This window comes from Myotis lucifugus, unplaced genomic scaffold (genome assembly GCF_000147115.1).
Source record: "Myotis lucifugus unplaced genomic scaffold, Myoluc2.0 scaffold_207, whole genome shotgun sequence".
In the NCBI taxonomy this organism is placed as follows: Eukaryota; Metazoa; Chordata; class Mammalia; order Chiroptera; family Vespertilionidae; genus Myotis; species Myotis lucifugus.
Window position 1 is genome coordinate 1,724,984 of NW_005871255.1, and position 15,115 is coordinate 1,740,098.

At 37.3% G+C, this 15,115-nt stretch overlaps 1 protein-coding gene across 15 annotated transcripts in view; it reads right to left on the reverse strand.

Moving 5' to 3' along the window:
• Positions 1-15,115, reverse strand: part of NUMB (NUMB, endocytic adaptor protein) — a 132,537-nt gene that overhangs the window by 83,191 nt on the left and 34,231 nt on the right. For 9 of the 15 annotated variants that reach the window (XM_006097614.2, XM_006097617.2, XM_006097611.2 and 6 more), the window contains exon 2: positions 8,506-8,634. The exons of 5 other annotated variants lie outside the window; for them this stretch is intronic. The gene's annotated coding sequence lies outside the window, so the exon portion shown is untranslated. Of the gene's footprint in view, positions 1-4,056; positions 4,116-8,505; positions 8,635-15,115 lie in introns of all 15 variants that reach the window. One more of the 15 variants, XM_023761379.1, reaches the window with a different exon arrangement.

Consider the following 15,115-nt stretch of genomic DNA (forward strand, 5'->3'; position numbering starts at 1 on the left):
GAGTGGTGTCTATAAAGTTCCAAAACTGCAGGTAAAGTTCAATAGACATGTGCATTCTTCTGGTAAGAGGAGTCATTACCTATGTCCTATTTTGAAAGGAGGACAAGACCCCAAAAAGGGTTAAGAACTACTGGTATAAGGAGAGGAAGTATTAAAGAAGAGATTTATGAAATGGTGACTTTGGGTGGTGAACTCACAATTTATAGATGATGTATTATAGAATTGTACATATGAAAACCTATGTAATTTTATTAACCAATGTCACCAGCAATAAATTCAATAAAAATTTAAAAAGAAGAAACTTATGAATAACACTTATATTAAGAAGAGAAAATGAAAGGAATTTATCAATTACTAAGTGCCTATGAGAATTGTGTTATGCACATTACATATCATATTGCATTTAATCCTGATGATAACCCTGTGAGATGGGTATTAGTAGCTCAATTTTATAAGAAAACTGAGGCACAAAGAAATTAGGCAACTTGACTAAGGCTACGTAGTTACCCAAGCTACCATGCTATAGTGGAAGGTAAGATAAAACACTAAAGAATAATGGGGGTATCATTTCATCGCCAATGTTCATCATTTATTTCAGAGCAAGTAGTATGTCTGAGAACTAATTATTCAAGTCAAAACTATAAACTTTGGAGATATCACTAAGAACAAAATTATTGAATGCTTAATTAAGGCAGTAAATTATTAAATCATCAAATTATTTCTAAGGCTGTATAAATCTGGAAGCTTGGCAATTTGGCAGACTCTATTAATGCCATTCAAGTCCAAAGCAATCATTCTAGGGGGAAAAAGTCATTTAAGGATGAAGATTGGGATAAAGGCCAATTTTAGTGTTTGCAACTGCTCTTTAATAAAAGTCCAAGAACCACACTGAGAACCACTGATCTATGCAAGGACTTCTATGAAGCCATTAAAAAAAGTAGATCTATACTTATTGATATAATGTACATATGCAGTAGTGTGCTAATAATTTGGCTCTGGATGGAATTGGGCATGAAGAGGGAAGCTGTGATTTGTGGCATTTGCCAACTTCCATGGTGTAACTACTGCCATCATAGCTAATATGAAGCTATCAATGGTTTGGGCTTGCATAATTCATTAATTATTGGGCCTAGTGAGCCAGTGTACACCACCTAGGAAGGCACTTAAAAATATAAAAGGTAAAATGGTAATAGCAGTTATCTTTGAGTAGAAAGATTATGAGAATTTTCTTTTCTTTATGGTTTTCTATATTTTAACTAGAGGCCCAGTGCACGGATTCATGCACCAGAGGGGTTCCTCAGCCTGGCCTGTGGGGATCAGGCCGAAACCGGCTCTCCAACATCACCCGAGGGTCCTGGATTGCGAGAGGGCACTTCTTGGGTGACGCACCTTGGAATCGGGATCCCTCCTCTCTGGTTCCAGGTGCGTCATCCAAGAACTGCAGCTGCCAAGTCACCGCAGCTTGGTGGCAGCTCCTGCGTTGGGCATCTGCCCCCTGGTGGTCAGTGCATGACATAGCTACCAATCAGCTGGTAGAACAGCTGGCCGGTCGGTCACTTAGGCTTTTATATATAGAGAGATTGTTTTATAATGAACATTCTTACTTTTATAATAAAAGCTATTAGCATATTGAAAAATAATCAATTTAGATTAGAGTTGTTAATAGTTGCAATTTAGCAGTCCCTCTGGAGAGTATTATGCTAAGCGAAATAAGCCAGGTAGAGAAAGACAAGTATCACATGATTTCACTCATATATGGAATCTAACAAACAAAACAGAGTGATGAATAAAATAGATCCAGAGTCATAGAAACATGGAACAGACTGATGAATCTTAGAGGGAAGGCGGGGTGGGTGCGTGGGTGAGAAGAGATTAACCAAAGATCTTATATGCATACTAGAGGCCCAGTGCAGGAAATTTGTGCACTTGGGAATGGGTCCCTCAGCCTGGCCTGTGCCTTCTTGCAGTCCGAGAGCCCTTGGCGGAGAGGCTCCCGCCACCGCCGCTGCGCTCGCCAGCAGTGAGCCCAACTTCTGGCTGGGCGGCACTCCCCCTGTGGGAGCACACTGACCATTGGGGGAAGCTCCTGCGTTGAGCAGGATCGGGTCGAAACTGGCTCTCCAACATCCCCTGAGGAGTTCCAGATTGTAAGAGGGTGCAGGCCAGTTCAAGGGACCCCACCGGTGCATGATCGGGGCTGGGAAGGGACGCAGGAGGTTGGCCAGCAGGGGAGGGACTGCGGGAGGGCTCCAGGGCGTGTCTGGCCTGTCTTGCTCAGTCCCAACCAGACAGACCCCAGCAGCAAGCTAACCTACCAGTCAGAGCATCTGCCCCCTGGTGGCCAGTGCATGTCATAGCAAGCGGTTGAGCAGCCTTAGCATATCATTAGCATATTACACTTTGATTGGTTGAACGGATGACTGGTCAACTTGACACTTAGCATATTAGGCTTTTATTATATAGGATATGCTTAACCCATGGACACAGACAATAGTGTGGTGAAGGCCTGGGGCCAGGGGAGAGGGGATGGGCTAGAAGGGGTCAATGGGGAAAAAAAGGGTACATCTGTATTACTTTCAACAATAAAGATAAATTTAAAATAAAAGTAAAGAGATACCCAACCTCACTCTCAATCACAGAAATGTCAATTAAGACAAAATACTTTACTAGTATACCCATCAGATTGACAAGACTAAAGAGGTAACACCAAATGCTGGTGAGGATGAAAGGAAATTGGAACCCTAATACATTGTGGGTGGAAGCATAAACTGGGTAACCATTTTGGAAAACAATCTGGCAATATTTACTGAAATTAAGTATATACAATTCCTTTTCCACAATATATACTACAGAGAAACTTTTCCATAAGTTAATAGGGGACATGTATAAGGAGGTTTATAGCAGTACTATTTGTGTTAGCAGTTTCCAAGCCAAACCCAGAAATCCATTATTAGAAAAATGCATAAGTAAAATGTAGAAATGCATATACAATGAAATATTATGCAACAGTCAGTAGTTATAAACTAGATTTACACTTATGTTTCAATCTTAAAACAGTGTTGAACAAAAAAAAACTGAGATTCACAGCACAATACCATTCAAGCTAAGGTTCACTCTGCATAACCCAAAGCTCATCTTCACAACAAAATTTAAAATCTTTTTGTTTCCCACAGTAATAGTCCAATTTCTGCAGCTGACAAATTTTTCTGAACAGATTAAAATTTCACTATTAATCAACAATATTCCTCTTAGCACAAAGTAAACCTCACATAAATTCCTAAAGTAAATTCAATGACTGATTCCCTATTATATGGATTCCAAAATAAGAAATGATAACTAAAAACAGCAGGAATAGATGCCTTTTACTGAGAGCCTACATGGTACTGCACTGTACATATATAACCTCTAGTCCTTCTAAAAATCCTGAGACATAAACACTACACATTAATAAACTTTCTTATAGAGATTCATTGATTTGTCTAAGACCATACATCTAGTGCAAAGTGGGAACTAGGAATAAAATCAAAATCTGTCCACTATAAAGTCCATGCTCTTCCACTCTATTACAATGTACACCCCCCAAGACAAATATAATCATAATATCTCTTATTATAGTACTTCCAATGTAGCAGGCACTGTATTAGGTTACTTTACATAAATTATCTCCTTCACTCTTCATAATTACCCTAAATGGGGTTAGGTATTATTGACCCCATTTCACAGATGAGAAAACAGATACTTATAAATTCAATAACTTGTCCAAGGCCCCAAAATTCAAGCAAAGTTTCACCTTGCACAACCAAAAGCTCACCTTCACAACTAAATTTAAAATTCATTTTGTTTTCCACAGTATCCAGTAAAATGTTCCTATGTAATTATACATCATACTAAAGTAAAATGAATATTTTTAAGTTAAATGAACATAATGGAATATTATTTAACCTTAAAAATGAACGCAATTCTGGCACATACTACAACACAGAATATCCTTGAAGACATTATGTTAAGTGAAATAAGTCAAAAACAAAAAGACAAATACTGTATGATTCCACTTACATGAGGTTCCTAGATTAGTCAAATTCATAGACAGAAAGTAGAATGTTGGTTTCCAGGGGCTAAGGGAGAGGAAAATAGGGAGGTGTTGTTTAATGATTATAGCATTTCAATTTTGCAAGATGAAGAGTTCTGGAGATTGGTTGCACAACAATGTGAATGTACTAAACATTACTGACCTGTACACTTAAAAATAGCTACTATGGTAAATTTTATGCTTTGCTATAATCACTTCCTTACTACAAATTTTAAACATTTTTGTTAAACATTTCATACAAAAAGGTACTATACTTGTTAACAATGGGGAAGGGGGAAGACATGAACAAGAAGAAAGTCACACAACTTGTTTTGCCAAAAAACCTATATAAGCATGAACTGAACGCCATTTTTCAACTGAGAATTATTATAATTTTAGAAATAAGAATCTCACCAAAAAATAATGGTAAGTAGGAGAATCACTAACCAAAGAAATATAATTTCTGCCTTTATTATTCAATTCTTTTTACATTTAAAAAAATATTTACATAGTCATTTATCTTTTAAAATATATATATATATATATTTTAAATAATTTTAGAGAGGAAGGAAGGAGAAAGAGAGAGAAACATCAATGAGAGAGAATCACTGATGAGCTGCCTCCCAATGGGGATCAAGCCCACAACCTGGACATGTGCCCGGACCAGGAATCGATCCCTGACCTCTTGGTTCATGGGCTGACGCTGCTCAATCACTGAGCTACACTGGGCAGGCCAAAGTAATTTATGTTTACAAGAGAACCTTATCATTTACCTCCTTCCAGGGATTGAATAAAGTGCCATAGACTCACACCACTATGTTTGTAATTTCTATAGGGTGTTTTTGGAGTTTTTATTGTTGTTTGTTTTAGTTTCAATCAGAAAGTAGATCTCACTCACTTAAGGAGTTTTTATCCCCTCAAACATAGGTCTTGTAGAATGGAGACAAGAAAAAGCAGTGAACAAACCTGACAAAGATGTTATCAGCAATTTATCTACTCAGATTTCTTAAAATCAAAAGTGGGCTAAAAAAAAATGCTTAAAACAAAAAAGGCAAGTTAATCACTTAAATATGTTGTATATATGTTCATATGTTTTGTTGTTAAGATACAATATTTTACAATACCTATAATCATTAATCCCAATCTATGTCTACAGGAAAATATCTCACTTTGTTTTCAAATGCAAAAAAACAAAACACAAACGAACAAAATAGCTTTCCCAATTATTGTACCTTTTGAACTAAAATATATTGTTTCATAAATTCAGTCAATTCTGATTATTCACAGTTGAGAACAAGTTTCTGAGGTTACCTTTATTGTCACAATACCTGGTTCAGTCATTTCCCACTGCAAAATATCTATCTACCTGTGAGTACTGGGGAAAGAGTACTGAGCCAACTCTGCTTAATTAGGCTAATACGATGTAAATCACCGAGGAACGGGAAAGCACCTAGACAGCAAGAAACTTTTCTGAGTCTAATAGATAACAAGATGTTCCCTAGAGCTTATTTCCCAGATATTGTGAATGGACCAACACCACCATGTAATGCTTAGAGGATTATCTAAAAATATTATCCCATATAATAAAGAACATTATAACCTAATGAACAAAAAGATAGATACAGAGGCAGAGAAGCATCGAACAGACTGTCAAATTACAGCAGGAAGGCTGGGGATTGTTTGGGGGGGGGGGTAAGAGATCAATGGAAGGACTTATATGCATGCATATAAGCATAACCAATGGACACAAGACACTGGGGGGGGCGGGTGTAAGAGCATGTGCTGGGGGGTAGAGGAGGCCGGGGGAAGGTCAATGGGGGGAAAAAAAGGGAGACATATGTACTACTATTTGTAATACTTTAAACAAGAAAATAATAAATAAATAAATAAATAAATAAATAAATAAATAAATAAAAATATTATCCCATTACATCCAGAAATTAAGTGCCAGCTATATTCAAACCTGTCACAGGCAATTAATCATTGATCATTGGTGTGATCAATAAGACAACCAGCCCTAACCGGTTTGGCTCAGTGGATAGAGCATCGGCCTGCAGACTCAAGGGTCCCAGGTTCGATTCCGGCCAAGGGCATGTACCTTGGTTGCGGGCACATCCCCAGTAGGGGGTGTGCAAGAGGCAGCTGATCGATGTCTCTCTCCCATCGATGTTTCCAACTCTCTATCCCTCTCCCTTCCTCTCTGTAAAAAAATCAATAAAATATATTAAAAAAATAAAAAAAAAAAAAAAAAAAATAAGACAACCAAATATTGGCACTAGTTTCTCAAATCTATTATATGTATTGGAAACCAGTTTCCCAAATAATTCTCAAAACTATTAAAACAAAACAAAACAAAATACCCAAGTAGACTTTGAACTAAATAACTAGCTTTTTCTCAAAAAAAAAACAACCCCAACTACAATTCTTATTTTGTATCTTGTTTATAAGTTATTGTCTCTACTTCTGATAATAGCAGTATTCTTCTTGTTGATACAAAAGAAAATTCAAAATGTATTTCACTTCTTCCTGTTTAGGCATCTTACTTTCAGTATCAGACTCTATTAGACAAGAAGAGCACACAAAATTCTTATTGGACTCATACACCATAATTTCCAGTAAATACTCCTCTTTTTCATATACTGATGTTATTTATATTCTTTATCTTAAAAGTAATACAGCCCTGGCCAGGAGGCTCAGTTGGTTGGAGCATCAACTGTACACTAAAGGTTGTGGGTTCGATTCCTGGTCAGGGCACATACCTAAGTTTCAGGTTCAATCCCAGGTCTGGGCTCATATGGGAAGCAACTAATAGATGTTTCTCTCTTTCTCTCTCCCTCTCTCTCCCTCCCTTCCTCTCTCTCTAAAATCAATAAAAACATATCTTGGGGTGAGGATTTTTTTAAAAAAAAAGTAAGCCCTGGCTGGTTTGGCTCAGTGAATAGAACATTGGCCTGCAGACTGAAGGTTCCGGGTTCGAGTCCAGTCAAGGGCATATGCCTGGGTTGCAGGCTCGGTCCCTGGTGGGGAGCATGCAGGAGGCAGCTGATCAATGATTCCCTGTCATTGATGTTTCTATCTCTCCCTCTCCCCTCCTCTCTGAAATAAAAATATATTTTCACAAAGAAAAAGAAAAAAGAAGTTTTCTAAACAAAAACAAAAATTAATATAAACTGTGGCAGATTATATTTTCCAAAGATGGCTACAATGGCAGATTCCATCCATAGCATTTCTTATAATGTGATGTTCATATTCCTCTCTTCAAGTGGTGGAATCTACGTCTACCTTCCTCCTCTGGACCTGGGTGGACCTTTATGACTACCTCAACCCATAGAAGAGAGCAGAGAAACACTAGGTGACTTTCAAAACTAAGTCAAATATGCCATGCAAATTCGCCTTGCTCTCTTCTCTGGGAACCCAGCCACCATGCTGTGAGGAAATCAATCAGCCAAAAGAAGAGGTCATGTGTAGGTGTTCTGGCTGACAGCCCAGGCTGAGGTCCGTGCCAACAGCCAGCATTAACCACCAGACACTGAGTGAGCAAAACTTCAAATAATTTCAGCTCCCAGCCCTTGAGCCACCCCTACCCTTCCAGCTACTCCACCTCACACCACATATTGACAGAGACAAGCTGTCCCACCTAGTGAGCCTTGCACAAATAGCAGATACATAAGCAAAACAGATAACTGGCATGTTTTAAACCACTAAGTTGGGGTGGTTTATTATGCAACAATAGATAACTAACATGTGCTCATGAATATACTTTGGAGAATGCATAGAGACTGTACAGTTTGGGTAATATTATATTTAAAAAAATTTTTCTTGAAATATTAATTTGTATTGTATGTAACATTATATTTGAAATCATTTTTTAAAATATTAATGTTTACTGCATGTAACATTATTATACTTAAAATCCTTTTGTTGAAATATTGTTTATTGCATGTAAAAAAAAGAAAATGTATAAAAGAGAAAGAAAATTTTAATTACTCTAAGTTTCACCATTGCTTTTTTAAAAAATATATTTTTGAGTTTATTTATTTCAGACAGGAAGGGAGAGGGAGAGAGAGAGAGAAGCATCAATGATGAGAGAGAATCATTGAATAGCTGCCTCCTGCACGTCCCACAATGGGGATCGAGCCCACAACCCAGGCATATGCCCTGACTGGGAATCAAACCCATGACCTCCAGGTTCATAGGTCAACACTCAACCACTGAGCCACGCCGGCCAGTCAGTTTCACTACTGTTAACATTTTGACATGTATTTTACAATCAAGAAAATGTTTTGCCCCACCCAACTAAGATTCCAACTGCTTTGTTTTTACCAAGATAAAGGGTTAAATTTTTAAAGATGGTCAAATGCATCTAACAAGAAAAAGAAAGGAAGAACATTAGCACCCATTCTACTTTTCTTACCCTTACTCTCTCTTTCACTTACTTGTCCTAAGTCAGGTGTCTGAGGATGGCTGGTCCACCAATATTCCAATCTCTGGATATGGATCAAGATCTTTGGTTGCAAGAACAGAGGCACTGGTCCTCTTCCCTAGAAGTTGATTAAGGCCAAAATCTGAAATTTTCAAAGAAAGAAAATGCTTAACTTAGACATCTCCTCAATCACTTATAATTCCATCACTACAACTAAATAGAGGCTGATAGAGTGGGATTACATGGAAGTGAATGCACAGGTTTCACTAAAAGTGGAGTTGTTGATGTGGATTCAACTTCCAGCTCTACTTCTTACTAGCTATATGAACTTTGTTAAAGCACAAATTATCTGTGCCTAAGTCTCATCATGTGATGAAGATTAAGAGGACATGATCAAAACTTTGAGCTGGAAATCAGAAGACCTAGTTCTAAACTCACTTATCATTCTGCATTGCTTGTTAAGAACTTTGATATTTCCCTGGGCTCAGAAACGTCATCTCTGAAAGGAGAAGGTTGCATAAAATAATGGTTTCTGAAATCTAATCCTTGAATAGGTGCCAGCCATGACCAAACATGGGTGTAAAGTTACAACTGTGCTTACTATGAGATTGTCCCTCGTACTCTTTTGGTGTTAAAATGAGATGATGTGACAGACAGTAGCTGTTTTTTTGTTTTTTGTTTGTTTGTTTTAATATATTTTTACTGATTTCAAAGAGGAAGGGAGAGGGGGAGAGAGAGATGGAGAAAGAGAAAGAGAGAAACATCAATGATGACAGAGAACCATTGACCAGCTGCCTCCTGCATGCCCCGCACTGGGGATCGAGCCAGGCATGTGCCCTGACCGGGAATTACACCTTGACCTCCTGGTTCATAGGTCGATGCTCAACCAGAGAGCCACGCCAGCTGGGCAGTAGCTGTTTTTTAAATACCACAAAGGGTGGAAATAAAAAGCCTGTAGCCCCATGCAAACAATCTAAAATTCTCTTTAGAAATTCTAGTGTCTGTATGATTTACATGAGCTCTAAAATTCCTTCTACTTCTAACATTCTGAATATTCATTCGCTACTCAGAATATATAGTAAAGGCTTATATGATTCTAAGGAAAAATGAGCTAAAAACTGGAAGACATTAGAAACTTATTTTGTATGGACACCTACTTTCAGATAATAATGTTTTTAAAAACCCACAGATTAAGAAAAGCTAAATTTCATTACCAATAGATAGATGCTCTCACAAAACAATTTCACATGTAATATGCAAAATGTATTTTTAGCCAATAATGTGTTTCACTTCATTTCTTCATTGGCCTGATTCTAGAACAGACAGATTATAATGCTTTTGATGTTTTACTTTCAGTTTTAACAGTTGTGTTCAAAGAGAACTAAATATGTATACACACACACACACAAACAACCACAGAGAACAATGGGTGTAGCAAATGCTTTTCAAATATGCCGGAAATCGCATTGGATATGTTACTAGTGAAAACACTTCACATGTATTTGATTATAATGAGCCAATATAATTAAAGCAATATTTATATTTTGTCCATGATTACATTTCACATATTTCTTCCTCCATTACAGCACAATAAATTAAAAAATCTCCTTATCATATTGTAACTATTTTCAAGGAAACCAGTATTTCAATGATACTAAAACATGGAGCCATAATAAATTATGAATGTTAGTAATTTTCCAATATTTTCAGATTGAAGCAGGCTAGGTGCCATATTAAAGAGGAACTATGAATATAGAGTATTACTGAAATAGGACCAGAAAGAAAATATAAATTTCTAAAAACACAACTGAAAACACAGAACTAAATAAAAGTCTGCTATTTCAAAGATTCGGCTTGCCAAATTTCCCCCTATGGATAAATGTTCAATGCCCATTGGACATTTTACACTACTTCCAAGATTGAAAGTCTTCTGCTAAAAAAAAAAAAAAAAAAAAAAAAAAAAAAAAAAAAAAAAAAATTAACTCCCAGATTGTTTATGAACATAAATTAACTCCCAGATTGTTTATGCTCCAAGTAGCTTCCACTATAGCAGTGGTTTTCAACCTTCCTAATGCCGCGACCCTTTAATACAGTTCCTCATGTTGTGGTGACCCCCAACCATAAAATTATTTTTGTTGCTACTTCATAACTGTAATTTTGCTACTGTTATTAATCATAATGTAAATATCTGGTATGCAAGATGTATTTTTCATTGTTCGTGACTCACAGGTTGAGAACCGCTGCACTAGAGCAACAAATCAAAGACAACTTACAAACAACATTTAAGACTTATGCAAACCTAAAAACAAATAAATCTGACATACTTTCCACAGAAAATATGCCTATGGAAAATATTATATTATTTATTTTTTAAAAACAGCATTCACTTCAACTTTTTAAAACTAGAATTGCTATGTTAGAGTAAGTACAAAGAGAGGAGGAAATCTTCTCAATAACAAATTAGTCTTCCTAGTCAACACTTAACTTTTAAATTTTATCTGAGTATTTACTTTCATTGTATCTGATGATTCTTGTCTCCTTCACCTCCTACCAACTTTTCAAAGACTTCAAACCCATCTACCAGCCAAGTTCAATTCTGGATGCCATTCAAAAAATAGGTTTTTATACCCTACCCTCTCTTAGTATATGAATGAACATTAACAGCTCTTATAATTCCATTTCACCAAGGCCAAGTGTGATGTACTGCTTCACAACTCCAAACCTGGATGCATGACTCCAAATTTACTCTTCTCAAAATGGGAGCACTCATTCCTTGTTACTCATAAAGTGTGGTTCACAAACTGGTAGCATAGGTATCATCTGGGAGCTTGTAAGAAATACAAAATTTCAGGCCTTTTCTTAGACCTACTGAATAAGAATTTGAATTTTAATAAGCTCCTCAGGTGATTCACACACAACAAAAACTTTGAGAAGCATTGTCCTACCTAGTTCACTCCTTCAGGCTCCCCTCCTCCTACTTTACAGTTCCTCCTTACCAATTTGGCATTTAAGAAATAAGAACCTTTTTCTTTTGGACATATTAATAACTACCAAAATGTAATGAGGATTTTTTTTTTTTGAAGCCCACTTTCTTTATGTACAAAAACATATGAGTAGAAACAAAAGCAAATTAAACATTATCACATATGTTTACACCACTATCTAGGTTCTTCATATCAACGTTACTATTCAAACAATAGAAAGCAGGTGGCAAATTAGGGATGGGGCTAAACTGGCAGTCGGACATCCCCTAAGAGGTCCCAGATTGGAGAGGGTGCAGGACGGGCTGAGGGACACCCCCACCCCGTGCACGAATTTCATGCACCGGGCCTCTAGTCCTTTAAATAAGATTACACAGTTTCTCGGAAGTATGCCCGCACCTTTCCCATAACCCTCTTCTTTCCCCCAGAAGCATTACCTGTGCCTTTCTCCTAAACTCCAAGGAGTTTGCTCCTTCTTTTGCTTCTGCAACTTGTTTCCAGAGCCTATACAGCTCATCTGGCTCACTTCTACTACCTCTGTAATGTTCTAAATAAACTTTCTCTTGTAATTGAAAAGAAAAAGGGTACACAGTTTCTTCACAACCTTCTTTTCATAAAAGACTATAAGCTCCATGAAGCCAGGCACTTCATTGTATCTTTAAGACCAAATCAGTGCCAGGCAAATATTTGTAGAGGGAACAAAATAGATACCAGATGATCCCTAAACTCCTCCAACTCTTCACAAGGCAGATTCACTATTGAGTTCATAAGGCTCAATACTTTTTTTATCTTATCATTATATCATTATTAATATTATATTTTAGGTGAAATGACAATGACACTTCCTCTACATATACATTATCATTCAAGTAGCTAGTAAACTCAACTATCCAGAAGAGCTATGCACTCAGAGCTTAAGGTAGCCTAAAATATACACAGAGCTGGAAAGAATCCTATATAATAAAGAGGTAATATGCAAATTAACCATCGCTCCAACACACAAGATGGCCGCCCCCATGTGGTCAAAGATGACCAGCAGGGGAGGGCAGTTGTGGGCGACCAGGCCGGCAGGGGAGGGCAGTTAGGGGCGACCAGGCTGGCAAGGGAGGGCAGTTAGGGGTGACTGGGCCGGCAGAGGAGGGGGAGGGCAGTTAGGGGCGACCGGGCCAGTAGGGGAGGGCAGTTGGGGGCGACCAGGCCAGCAGGGGAGGGCAGTTGGGGGCGACCAGGCCTGCAAGGGAGGACAGTTAGGGGAGACCAGGCCTGCAGGGGCGGGCAGTTAGGGGTGATCAGGCTGGCAGGGGAGGGCAGTTAGGGGCAATCGGGCCAGCAGGGGAGCAGTTAGGCGTCGATCAGGCTGGCAGGCAGAAGCGGTTAGGGGCAATCAGGCAGGCAGGCAGGCAGAAGCGGTTAGGGGCAATCAGGCAGGCAGGCAGGCAGGCAGAAGCGGTTAGGGGCAATCAGGCAGGCAGGCAGGCGAGCGGTTGGGAGCCAGCAGTCCTAGATTGTGTGAGGGATCCCAGATTGGAGAGGGTGCAGGCGGGTTGAGGGACACACACACCCCCATGCACGAATTTCATGCACTGGGACTCTAAACTTAACATAAAAAATTAGATTACATGCTATGTTTAATTTCTTCAAAATCAGAAGAAATAAGTGCTTTTAATCCTTAGCTCAAGTTGAAATAGAGGAAAGAAACAAAAAGAAAAGTACAGAAAAGACAAAAATATTAGAGACACATAGCAACAGAACAGAGTATTAAAAGCCATCAAAGGTTTTAAAGAATGTGATTTAGGGACTAACAAAAGCAAAAGCGGCTACAAAGGCAAAGAGCAGAATACAAATAGAAGCAGCATCCACTTCAATAACCTCTAGTGATGACAGATAATGCAAGAAATTTTTAGAGCAAGTAAATTCTAGAATATCTCTGGGTTATTATATCATTTCTCCCATCTACCATATTCTACATATCTAAATTAACAAGGAACAAGGAAATACATTCCTAACCCTTAGAGATCAATAAAAAGCAAATTAGGCTCAATATGTGCTTTGTTTTCTGTGGCAAGTATTGGTTTAACAAAAGTTTTAATTGATCTCTATGAGATTTTCATTTTTTTAAAAGGTTAAAATACAATTCTGATTCCGCACCTACCTTCTACACCTAATTTTCCTAACTACTTAGAATAATAAATTTAGTCAGAAACACAGACAATAGTGTGGGGAAGAACTGGGGTTGGGTGGGGTTTAGGTGGAGGGGGGTGAAGAAAATACAAAAAAAAATTTAGTCAAAAATATAGATGTAATCAGTTCATACAGAGATTTCTATTTCTAAAAAACATTTTCTAGAAATCTCTCAATATGCATAAAAAATATTAAAGTTAAATCAGGATGGGGCAAGGCTGCCATCAATAGACCAAAATAGAAATTGTAAAGGACTACTAAAACTGAATATAAAATGTAAAACATCTACACTGCAAAAGACATTATGAAGAAAAGTTAAGAGACAAATGATAAGTTGGAAAAAATATCTACAATATAAAACAAAGATTTAATATCCTTAGTATATAAGGAGCTTTACAAAATAATACATAGACAATTGACAAGAGAAGAAATAAAATCATAAGCACAAGTTGTTCAACTTCACTAGTAGTAACCAAAGAGATACAAATTAATATCATTTCAGACTGACAAATACTAAAAAGATCAATAATATCCAGTGTTTTATAAGGTACAGGGAATCTAGCACTCCGATTTACTATTTTTTAAAAATATTTTTTTATTGATTTCAGAGAGGAAGACAGAGGGAGAGAGAGACAGAAACATCAATGATGAGAGAGAATCATTGATCTGCTGCCTCCTGCACGCCCCACTCTGGGTATCAAGCCCACAAACCCAGGCAAGTTTCCTGACTGGGAATCAAACAGTAACCTCCAGGTCGAAATTTAACCACTGAGCCATGTCAGCTGGGCCCTATTTACTATTATTAGGGCTGTATCTAACAATGGTTTATCAGTATAAAAGCTTTGAGGAAAATAATCACATTTCAAAATATGCCCAACAGTCCTAAAGTTAAAGTTTAACCCAACAGTCCTAATCTACTTCTAAAAAATTTATCCTAAGTAAATGGATGTGTGCAAATATGTATGTACAGAAGAGCTATTACATATGCCTAGCACATAGTAGGTGTTCAATAAATATCTGATGAATAAATGAACCATAGTATAGTTTATAATAGCAGATTATTAACAGAAACATCTACAAATAAACTGTGGCATATACAGCCATTAAAAATAATAATGCATATCTATAATTCTGGCTTTGTCCGGAAGGTCATTCTGCTGTTCGGTCTAATTAGCATATTAACTCTTTATTATAAATACATCTAAAGTAAAATAATATGAATGTTAGAAAAACAGTAAAACATATGGCAGTTCCTCAGAAAAATTCAACATAGAATTACCATATGATTCAGCAATTCCATTTTTGGGTATATACTCAAAAGAATTTAAAACAGGGACTCAAACAGATATTTGCACACCAATGTTTATAGCAGCATTATTCACAATAGCCAAAGGATGGAAATAATCCAAGTGTCCATTGACAGAAACACATAAACAAAATGGTATATACATATAATGAAAT